Consider the following 12,326-nt stretch of genomic DNA (forward strand, 5'->3'; position numbering starts at 1 on the left):
GTTTGTACATAAATTTTCATGACTCTGGTACAAATACCTAGGAGAACAATTGTTGGTTTTTATAATAAGTATATGATGTTTAGTTTTATTTTTAACTGGTAAACTATTTTCTAGAAAATTGTAAGGTTCATTATCCTCTTTTACATATTTATACAAGAAAAACTCTCATATGTGATCATAAGAAAGTTCACTGTAGGCTTTACTTAACAGCTAAAAATGGAAACAATCTGAATATCCACCAGAATAGATTTTTTAAAAAATTATTTACTCATATATTGAAATATTATAAAGTCTAAATAAATGAACCATGCATGTAATCCTAGCACTTTTGGAGGCAGAGACAGGAGGATTGCTTTAGGCCAGGAGTTCAAGACTAGCCTGAGCAACATGGTGAGACTCTGTCTTTACAAAAATAAAAATTAACAAAAAAATTACTAGGCCATAGTGGTTCATGCCTGTAGTCCTATCTAATTGGGAGGCTGAAGTGCAAGGGGATCATTTCGGCCTAGGAGTTTGAAGATGTAGTGAGCAATGATGATGCCACTGCTTTCTAGCTTAGGAAACAGTGCAAGATCATGTCTCTAAATAAATAAATAAAACTAGAGATATATGTCAATGTTATAAATTACTTTTTTGAACAAAACAAGGGTCAAAATGACACTTTTAATATGATTTTTACATATTAATTGTGTAATATTATTATAATCTCTTTTGTAGTAATTGTAGAAAAACATCGATGGGAATAGTAAACCTAACATTTAAGAAGGGGATTATCTCTGGAGAAGGAAGGGGTTTAAGGTAGAAATTCAATTGAGGATTCAGCTAGATTTAAAATATTTGATTCCTTAAAATAATTTGAAGGAAGTTTCTAAATGTTAGAACTAGGTAGCTCTGGGTAGATGATACATAGGTGTTTGTTATATGATTCTCTGTTGTCTCCTGTGTGCTTATCACATTTTATAGTAAACAAAAATGAATTAAGTATAAAATACCTTGAGTTGAGTGCTTAAAATACGATTTCATTATTTAGATTTAAGTCTCAAACACAATGTAATTATTAATTATTTTCCAGGATCCTAAGAAAATAAATGCATTAAACCAATGTAAATTGTGTACATCTGCAGTCCCCAACTCCCAGGCTATGGAGCAGCACCAGCCACCTGCATTCTGAGGCTGCCAGGAACCAGATGCACAGCAGGAGGCGAGCACGGTGTGAGCTAGGGAAGCCCCACCTGCACACACTGCCGCTCCTGTTGGTCGCTGGCATCACTGCCCAAGCCCCGCCCCACATCAGATCAGCAGACCCTCACAGGAGCACCCCCACTGCAAATGCACATTCAAGGAATCTGAGTTGTGCACTTCCCATGAGAATCCAACGCCTGATGATTTGAGGTGGAGCCAAGATGGCAAGGCCTCTCCCAAGCCCCCATCCCTGTTGTCAAAAAGGTTAGGGACCACTGGTATACGTAATGTTTTAAAATTTTTTAAATTGTATGTTTTAAACATTTTGAAGTAGTCTCTTTTAGAAACCTATTTGTGCAAACCTATTTATTTGCTTTCTTAAAAAAAGAGAAAGAAATTTAAAAACAATAATGGCATATGAGAAAAGAGCATATAACAAACTTCAATAAATTGTTGTAAAATGAACAGTTGGTGGTGTGTTTGCCAACCAGAACACAGCAAAACACAATCTGGAATACATGCATTAAGGGTTATTACCAAGAATGGAACAGATTGGCTTGGTAGAACTCCAAAGGGGTATCAGGCTTAAAGAAATCTAGTACCTCCGAAGGAGTGAGAAACAAAGCTGAAAGCAGGAAAATCTGCTTGCTGAATGATCTTTCTTCTTCAGCAATCACTGCTTGTCTCCCTAAAGGAAAGTTCAAGCTCTTTTGTAAAAGAATTAAATAAAATGTCTGACGTTAACTAGGAGATTTAGAAGTACCACAGCGTAATTGCTAGCCTACTTACCCAAAAGTAAATCTTACCACTTGCAGAACTCCACCACTGTATCCAATGTGCTCTCAAGTAGACTTCTCTTGCCTTGCATGTAAATATGAATCAACAAGCAACGATCATGTGGTACCTAATGAAAAGTCTGCATCATAAAAAACAAAACAAAATAAACAAACACTGGTGGTCATAAAGCAAACAAATAATTCAGAATAAACAGTATGCTAATTAGTATCTTTAGCAAAATTTGAGACAATTTACACTCACAAAGCAAGAATAGGATGCTATGAAAAGGGAATATAGAATGAGAAAATTCTTGGATGTTGAAAATGTGATTTTAAAAAACTGTGCCTGAAGGGTTACAAAATAAAATTGAAGAACTGCCCCAAAATGTAGATTCCAATGACGAGAAGGTAAAAAAAAAAAAAAAAAAAAAAGAGGCAGATGATCATGTGACTAAAGTCTTTCCAGAAAGAAAAGAGAGACAATGGATGCAAGGCTCCAAGAGAAGGAGGGGTGCAAGGCTGCAAGAGAATATGCATGGTGGGAAGTAGCCCTATGGTGGCAAGGTACTGATGGTAGTGCTGTTGGTGGCACAGGGAGGTGAGTAATGTTCTAATCAGACTCATGTGACGCTGATTTTGATTGTGTGCTCAGCTGTCTGGTCTTGCTTGATTACCGCTCACTGTCAGAGCCTGGTTCCTCAGCTTTTCTGTGCATTTAATGACAGTGTATTCCTTTTCTGTCGAAATTATCCAATGCAATTTCTGTTCACTGTGTATTCTAAGATCGATATCAAAGAGCTAAGATACATGTCATTCCAAAAAGTACACGAAGATGCAAAGCTGAATCATTGTGTCTTAGAAAGGAACTTTTTAATGGCCAAGAGTATGTCACATGTTCCTACTTCTAGAAAGCTAGACTTTTAAAATCTAGTGTGAGACTGGGGAAAACTGCTGTCTCTTTATCTCTCAGGGCAAGAAACAGATTTCTGCTTCTTGTTAATGTCCATATAATGGATGATTCCCCTAAATTAGGAAAAGGGTATGAACATTGGATAGTCAATGTTAATAAAACATTATAAATAAAACAATGTTAATAAAACATAATAGTCAACATTAATAAAACATCTTACTCCACCCTACACACATGGCAGAATTAATCTAGGCTTATTAATAAATGAATGAATGTCAAAATTCAATGTGAAAATATTAAACAGTTATAAAATTATGAAAACCATGTTATGGACACATAAATACAATTTTCACTTCAATTTCTTTAAATCTCAAATTTATTGGAAAGTTTTTATTAATACAAATGTATTGACCAGTTTTTAATGTTTTCTATTAAAATATAGAAAATATATAAACAGATTTGATATATACATGTATACATACAAATATATACAGGTATATAGATAGTGTATATGTGTATGTGAATGTGCATTATGCATATGAGGTCACAAAAGCTAATAGGAAGAATATTCAGACAGAGGTCAGAACTGTGGATTAAATTGTGGCATTAGCCTTGGGGTTCTTCTCATACATAAAATGGATAACTTTGATTAGATAGAATAGTTACTTTCAATTTTAAAAGTCTATGATTCTTAGTGAGTGTGTGGATGAGTGTGTGTATGTGTGTGGGTGTATGTATGTAAAGTAGAGCTGGAAGGCCTACCCAAAACTATCTTGGAATTTATAATGGACCTTTTTAATTTTCATCCAGTTAGAAACTTTTCTCCCTTTTTCTACTAATGCATCCTCTTTCCTTGGGATATTCATTTTTCTTTATTCCAACCAATTGATTCTTGTAAGGTTCAATCACAATGCATCAGTGTGCAGCTGCCCCCAGCCTGACCATAATAATGCTATAGCCCCTGGTCACTGTGCTTGACTCAGAAGTAAGGCACATTACCTGGACCAGGGTAATCAAAACCTTTATTAGCAATCTTAATATTAAAGCCAGAAGGAAGACCACCTTTACTTGGAACTGCTAAACATGCTATGATCTCATCTCCACTCTCCACCCTTATAGTCTGAAGGAAGCTTTCTGAAGAGAGGATGTGGACATAATCCAGAAAAAGGCTAAAATAAGAGATGGAGGGAAAAAAAGGAAGAATCCTGATGACATTGTTAGAGTCTAGTTCTATCTCTTCAGTTATATGTGCCTCTTTTTTTTGGCTTAAGCTATATTAAAATGGATTTCATTTGCTTATAGAGAATAGTGTTCTTTAACTCTGTATCTTGTGGCACAAGCTGATTGCAAACTATAATTTAGTTTTTAGCCTCTAATTGACATTATAATTAAGTCCTTCAATAAGTATATGGGTCTTGAATATCCTTTCTCCAAAGTTGGAACAGCAGATATAGCTCAAAGGACATAAACTAAGTAAGAGTGGGACATTTGCAATTAAACTATATAAGAATAGTCCGGTGGCATTATCCCTGGACACATAAAATCACATATTAATCAACTAGCATTATACCTGGCACAGAATAGCTGTTCAATAAAGGCCTGTTCCCTCTGGTAAACATTTTTGAAGATAATACAAAAATAAAATAGTCCTCTCTCCACTATGTAAACATGTATTATTATCATTAGTCTCCATCTCAGTTTGAAACTTCAATATTTGAGTTTGACAATAAGGAAAACTGAGATCTTTTCTGGTCTTTTTAAAGATGCTACTTAAACTCTTTCTTAATAATTTCATAATTTGTCATTGTATGTATTTGGATTTAGGATGTATTATATAACCACTTGCCGACTATAATTTTATTTTCCCATTTTCTTGATGCCCATTATTTTTAATTATTTAGAATCCTGTTGTACATCATTATAAAGTTTGAATAATCTACATAATACATTTACTTCTGCTATAATGCCATATTTATCTATATAGATTCATAGATATATTGAAGACAAATCAAGAGAAAGAGGGAGAAAAATGAAATAAAATTGAAATCGAGTAATTTAAGAATGTTTATTTAAAAGTGCATAAGAGTAAAGTTTCTATGAATGTGTCCTCACAAACTAAATGATTTCATCATCACCCGGATCAACATCTGACATTTCAAAGAAGATAGCCTAAGATAAAAATTAGACTGGAATCCTGAATCTGACATTGGTGAGCAAAATGAACGATGTTGGATAAATTATATTCTGGACTTCATTAATTTTTCTGATTTGAACTATTACAGCCCCTACGGTTGAAAAATCAAATTCTATATGAGAATTTGGTGAGTTTCACCAGGGCCAGAATCATGCATAGAAGTTAAGTGACAAATTTCTTTTGTGTTTTTCCAAAGTCCTTGTGGGCACCACATGGACTTCCCTTTCCTATTTTCAACCATTCCAGCTCTTAGTGGAGACATAATATGTTAGATTTTTCTTCACTTCCATTTTCCGGTGCCTATGCCTCTATCCTTTGGCTACACTGAGCTTCTCATTGTAGGTTTCACCCAAGCCAAAGAAATTTTGAGGGGAAGTATTCTAAAATTCAAGCATCTCTTTTCCATCTCCTCTATCTATTCAGTGTTACGGTATTGTGTTTTGCCATGTTGGACTTTTGGCTCTATTAAATGTTAAAGTAAATTACAATTTTCACCCTTCTGAAGGATATTTTAACAAGGAGTATTTTTCCATGATTCAAAGGAATTAGTATTTAACAGTGGGACTTGGGGCCCTACCACAGGGAGACTGCAGGCTAGTTAGGGTAATATATGGGCAACATGAAAAAAAGAATAATTTAAGTTTTAATAAAGCCTATCAAACTGTAATCAAACATTAGTTTTTAGTCAATAACAAATCATTATGAAACTTAAAATCTTCATTGAGCATTTCATTAATATCCCTAGCCTATTAACTTTTCCATTGTTTTTATTGTTGTTTTATAAATTGGAATTTGAACTTGTTTTCTCCCCTTTTTGGGGGGAGGGGACATCAAGGGGAGGGTGACTAAGTGAGTGGGGGAAAAGTTGTGGCTCCAGCAAGCATGACTGGATTTCAAAAGTGTTTCTGTAACTGGAGGGAGAATGTGCTTGCAGGTATTCCAGGCCATAGCTCTCTCAAAGATCTTCCCACATGGCTTGCTTAGCTTTTACTTTCATTTTGTATTAAACAAAAAGTCATTTGAGGGCTATTTAATGCTCTGGTTTGTGTTTTCCAATACCAGATAAAAGTTAAACAGATGAACCATTTGGGGGGTAAGGATTGGGAAATCCACGGCTGCTAAAATGCTTTAAAGTTTCAAAATGGTTTTGTTTTTTTAAACCCATTTTCCATGTTCCAGCAGCTGTGGGTTTTCCCAGGGCTCCCCCTGTGGCTCAAAAGGGAGCTGCTTAATGCTTAACAGATGAGCCAATTGAGTTTTTAAATGCAAAATTAAACTTAAAGTGCACAAAGAGCACAGGGGAATCCACAGCCAAGAATAGACTGGAGGAGGAGAGTGAGCTGCGAGCACCAGGCTGCCAGGAGACACAGCCTCTTCTACTGCAACCAGCAGCAACTGAGAGGATGGTACAGGCAGGTTTATCTTTTCATCATCCCTCAAACAGGCTGCGATTATACTCCATATTATCAAAAGGGATTTTTTTTAAATAACTACTGGCTTTAGATTTATTTATATGTGTCTATTTTTCTTTAAGAACGGAAAAGAAATAGATGGATGGGCTCTATAGAATACAAGTACAAATGTATTTTGATCTCCATCAGGTTTGTTCTGTCTGTGATGGTGAGAGAATTTGGTCCCCTCCCTAGGTGCCTTACTTCCTGTGCCTCAGATACTCTTAGCAGATCTAGATTCTCAGGACATTCTGCTTTGAATATGAGGAGCCAGGATGCTTGTGCACTTTAGTTGGGAAATAATTTGCCAAGTCACTGAATAAATTATTTTAGTCATTCATCTATTTGAGCATAAAAAAAAAGCACTGGACTTTGGTACTTAAAAATAAAATCCAGACAAAAAGTTTTTGACAACTTTATGAAAAGTCTTCTCTGATTCAAAATAAATCCCCCTAACACCTTTAAAAAGAAGATCTCCATTTTAATTGTATAACTTCTTTTTTTAAAAGAGCCTCCCAACATCATCAAGACTAAAATATCATTGATGCAATTTCTTTTATTGAAGATGATAAAAAAAAACCATTGGATTCCAAATCATAGACATCTGTTTAGGAGCCAATCTCTTGATTTCAACAAGTTTTTCATAGCAATGTGTACATTGGCATTCCAGATACGGATATATCCCAGCTGATCAGGCTTACAGCCTCCCAGATTTCTGGACAATATATATAGGAAGCATAAATCTTTTAGCATTTTGGGGGGCATATATTCTTTGTCGTCTATTGCATTTTAATTGCATTTGAGGAAACTTAGGATAATATAAACAAGTGCCTGAAAAATGACAATTCCATTGGAAAATTTCTATTGTTTAGATCTTGCATTCATATTCTGCTTTTAAGCTTGGGAAACTTGAAAATTCTTTAGTTGCTTACTTTAAGAGAAATAATTTTAATAGATAACCAAAAATGCTATTAACAACAGCAGAAATGTCTTCATTAGGATACCAAGAAGAGTCTGCTAGAAAGTTTCCTATCTGATATTATTGGAGCTCAGAAAAATTTCAAATTTGATATTATCAGAGCTCAGAAAAAGATACCCCAAAGTATGGTGCTTTGGCATACTGACTACTTTGAACTAAAGGAAACTGGAAGCCCTCAGAAGTAGCCTCAGAACCAAAGTCTCATCGACCTTCTCCTGCCCTTCTGCCTCTCATGCCTCATTCTCCCCTGAAAATGAGTCACAGAAACAAGAATTCCTCTTCCCAAGGCAAGTCATAGAAACTAGAACTTTGCTTACCTTGCTTTACCTTGTTTTTCCCCAAAGCAGGCCATAAAATCTAGAGTTATTACTCTAAACTTCCTGACTTTCTGTGTAAGTGTTGGCCGTAAAGAAATTCTCTGACCTACCTTATCTGACAGATCATAAGACCCTCATTCCAGAAGGGGTCCTGCCCTATAACCAGGAGAAAGTAACACCACATGGAGAGGCCAAGAATCCAAACAGGCAGGCCATGCTGGGTTTTCCCACTCAGTCTATTACTATTAGATCATTCCCTTTTTGTCCAATCACATTTCTAGACAGCTGTCCGCTCTTCATTGAATCTAAGCATAAAAATAGTTTTCCCTTGGGCCTTTCAGTATTCATTTCTGAAGGCTCCTATGTCACATAAAACTTTGATTAAATAAATTTAGTATGCTTTTCTCTTGTTACCCTGTCTTTTGTGATAGGAGTGTCAGCCATGACCTTTGCAATGGGAAGGAAACATAACACACCCTTTTCGTCTCTACAATATGTCGCCAAGTCCAGCAAAGACTAGGGAAGTCACAAGGTTAGATAAGGTTAAAAATGTACACACACATGCACACATATATGCATCTGTAGGTACACACACATCCCTTTATAAGGTTGCCCATTCAATTACAAATTATATTCATTTTTACCTCTGTAAAATTCTCCAAGTAAATCTGATTTTAAGGTTTGAGAACTATCATGACCCACTATCATCCCCTGCAAAAAAGAACAAAACAAACAACCCAATAAATAAATAAATAAGCAAATTATACAACAGATCAGTATCATTTGGATTTAGTCTCCACCTTCATTCTGATACTTGTCAACTCTTAATTGTTTCATGGAACACTTATTTTACCTTAATCATTTAAATTTAAAGTGTTGGTTGTGAAATGACAATTTCTAGAATATAATTTGGGATGAATATTCCTAGTGTGCATTTGTGACTGTATTAGATTTGTACCTTTTAGGTAATCAAATCCACTTGAGTCATTGACTAGATCCAGCATTGTCAGTTTGCCTGAAGGAAAGATACTGATGAGGCTGGGCTCCCGAGAAAGCAATCATATGGTTAATTGCTTTAGTGTGAACCTAGCCATTGTGATTAAAGCCTAGGACTTGTGTTTAGGTAGAGGAGAGCTTCCATGCTTCAAGGCACTCCTTGGCATATCTAGTACTCTCCAGGCCTTGAGAAAATGTGCTGAGGCAACAGCATATTTCCCTGAGGAGTTGCAGTGTTTGGGGGGATCAATCATTAGACCATATTCAAAGAAACTGAGTTAATTTGAATATGTAATCACTGGATCACACATTCATATAAATGCAACCTCTTTGAAAGGGTGATCATCAGAATGCAGATTTAAATAAACAAGAACATACTCAAACTTTGACATATTATGTACTTGAATTTAATGTGAATCTGTGCTCACCCCCAGAGGATTTTATACCTGTCATCTAAGGATGCCTGTATACTGCTACTGGTATGCTTTTCAGGGACATAAATTAAAAAGACACATGCTCTGTTTTTAAATAAAATGTTATAGCTTTTCTTTTCATAATTGTAAATTTAGTTATTTCTTATAGAATGTGATTAGCAACATTTAGGCCATACTTTATAGATATATACAAACATATACATACACACATAAATATATGTGTGTGTAAATATGTACATAGATTAAATATAATACACAAAGCATTTCAAAACTTTTGTTTAATCTTTTTTTGTAACATTACATAGAATTAAAATCATTATTCTTTTCCTCTCCAGTGTAATGTTGGCTTCAGATTTCACTTTTTGCAAAGAAATACTAAATTATTAAGAAAGTAGAGTACTAGCTTTATATTTTTTTTAAATTACCTAACATACTTTTGGGGCTTTCACAAGTGAAGGCTAACATGCATTGATGCATAAAGAAATAGCTATCCATGTCCCAGTAATTCAAATCCAACACCATTTTGACTAGATTTTTAATATACTCATGGGAGTAACACAAGAGTAATTGATGATGAGTTCAAATGACTTGCATCTTATTCGTCTTATAATCTATCCCATAATCTGTTACTATATTATAGGCAATAATATTCTGTCAATTATAAAAACAATGGAGTTTTATTAATTTAACTATATTTATCGTTCCTCTATAACCTCATAAAAACTGACCCATGTGTATATAAAGCATATTAGAAACTCTAACATCTAGAAATAGATGCAGTTAATAAGATTTAGATTTTCAAGAAATGTTAACATAAAAAGGGAATTATATCAGGGTATATTCCTCATCATTTTGCATTGTTCACCGAACAGTTGACTTCATTTTCAGGGTGAATCTCTGAATGTTAATAGCAGATGCATCACATGCAGAAGCTGGGAACACGCAAGCCATGTTTGGCACATACATTCTTTGCAGGGAAAAATGTTACACAAAGCATATTGCATCAAGTGCTTGATTTCAAAAATGAAATCTTTCCTTTCTCTTTTAGACTTGCTTGATTTGTAATTTCCTACTATAGTAAAAATTTGCTCATAAAAAGGTTAAATATTAAAATTGAATGGGAAGCAATAGAAAGACAAAAACCTCTATTCCCCAATGCAAAAATCAAATATGCAAATATGAAAATGAGGGGACTCTGCCTCTTTTCCCCTCATACAACTGATTAAATTGTCACTGCTGGAGATTACATGGGGTTTTATTCCCTTTACAGCCATATTCAATTGGACAGACAGAAAAATATATTGCCACAGACGAGACCCACCACCTGGGTACACTGTGCTTCCAGTTGCTGCAGAGGTCTTGTCCAAAACTTTGCAGCTACCCCTTTAAAAAAAGAAAAGTATTAGATGCAATCATTCATGACAGACTAGATGGTTTCTAAAGTCCTTTCCAACTTGGAGATTTCAGGACAAAAACTCCTCCTCCCACTTCTAGATATTAACCTACAGTTTCTTTCTCATGTAACAAAACCTTCACCAGCACACTCCCTTTTTATATCTACCATACAGACAGATCATTCATTTTCCATAAGACTTTTATTTTATATATATGAGGCCCTGTTTTCCTGTGTTTGTACTTTATTTCCTAGCTAATTTGGTGAATTTAATTCCTGGCTTATCAATTTTAACACAGAACATCCCCCCACTCCAACCCTTTTTTTCCCAGTTGTCTCTTCCAGATGGATATGTTTGATTCTTGCAAAAATTGGTTACAGAAACAGAAAGATTACCTTTGCCTCTCTCCTGGTTTGCTGTGGTTCTGAAATGGTTTTCATCATCTGCCTCGGTGGAATAGAAGTTAGTGCTCAGTGACGATGTTGCCTGCCTGTGTCACCACACTGCAGGCTGAGCAGAGCGCTGCCTCCAACTGCAGGCGAGGGGCCTCAGTGTTAAGGACGCACAGAAGTAGTTTGTTAATGAGATCATTTCTCCAGTGCAAAGAAATGTAGCCACAAGCACAGGGATATTTAACAACTAAAAGAGGTGGTAGGATGATGTTTTTGAATTGGAGAAATCAGAAAAAACAAAAAACTAGGGAGCAGCAGATGCTTCATTGCAATGACAAGTGAATAGAACAAGTCTGTTTGCCTTAAGATTTGCAGTAGATATGCACATGTTACTTTGCTATAGAGAGGAAGAAATCGATCCCCAAAGAATTTTTGGTGGCTTGATGTGTGGATGGAAATATTTTTGTTGGTGTCAGCAAAATGATGCTTATGGATGTTTTTACTACATAAGATCTCTACTGTATTTGGTGATATAACTGCAATTTGAAAAAATGTATCTTCTCTGATTGGGTAGCTGACTAAACAATCAAGTTTCTCTTTTCTGGCATCCAGATGGGTAAATTTATAATGAAATCAAGTGGTTTCTTCATGCCAAAACCCCAAAATTTTTGCATTTGAAAACATGGTTAGATATATCATGTTTAAACAAAATATTCTGTTTTAAATTCAGAATTTTAAAAATCATTGCTCTCTAATATCATGTTATGCCCTTTTCTCAATTCAGATATCTTTTGCTGTCAGAATTAAAAATAGAGTTATGTGCATTCTACTGACTTGAACAAATGTAGGCTTCAACCCTTTATTCTCTGTTTGTGTTTGCTTTTTTTCTGTCTTTCCCATGTTTCTTTGTTTTCCTTTTGTCTTCCCCTTAAGACTTCCCAGGGTTTTTGTTTTATCATATTGTTCCTTTTGCCTTGTTCAATTGTTCTTTGACAAAAGTTTCATATTTAATCTAATTTTCTTGTTTTTGCTTCATTTTCCCCATAGTTTTACATTATTACTTCTTTTCTTCTCTTTTGCTGAGGCATTGCATTTATTTGTGAAAGTACAATTCCAAAAGTCAGAAGAGTACAACATGAACAAACTTTTCAGGTGAGTGTCCTTGTCTTTTAATATTTTGGTTTTTTGAATTATTTATTCCCTTTCCCAATTCTGGCCATTTTTAAATCCTCTTTTCATTTATTGCATTGTCTCTTTTATTACTGATAGCCTTCTTTTTCATTCTACTCCTGATGTTATAA

The 12,326-nt window shown here is 35.0% G+C and overlaps 1 long non-coding RNA gene across 4 annotated transcripts in view; it reads right to left on the minus strand.

Moving 5' to 3' along the window:
• LOC105881237 (uncharacterized) overlaps window positions 1-11,523 on the minus strand; it is a 72,043-nt gene extending 60,520 nt beyond the window's left edge. For 2 of the 4 annotated variants that reach the window (XR_012920071.1, XR_012920073.1), the window contains exons 1-3: window positions 11,029-11,523; window positions 8,454-10,622; window positions 1,972-2,098 (exon numbers count right to left, since the gene is read on the minus strand). This is a non-coding gene — a long non-coding RNA (uncharacterized LOC105881237). The remainder of the gene's footprint in view (window positions 1-1,971; window positions 2,099-8,453; window positions 10,623-11,028) is intronic. The other 2 variants (XR_002223319.2, XR_012920072.1) reach the window with 2 other exon arrangements.
• Window positions 11,524-12,326: the final 803 nt, after the last annotated feature.

This window comes from Microcebus murinus, chromosome 1, assembly GCF_040939455.1.
Source record: "Microcebus murinus isolate Inina chromosome 1, M.murinus_Inina_mat1.0, whole genome shotgun sequence".
NCBI lineage: Eukaryota > Metazoa > Chordata > Mammalia > Primates > Cheirogaleidae > Microcebus > Microcebus murinus.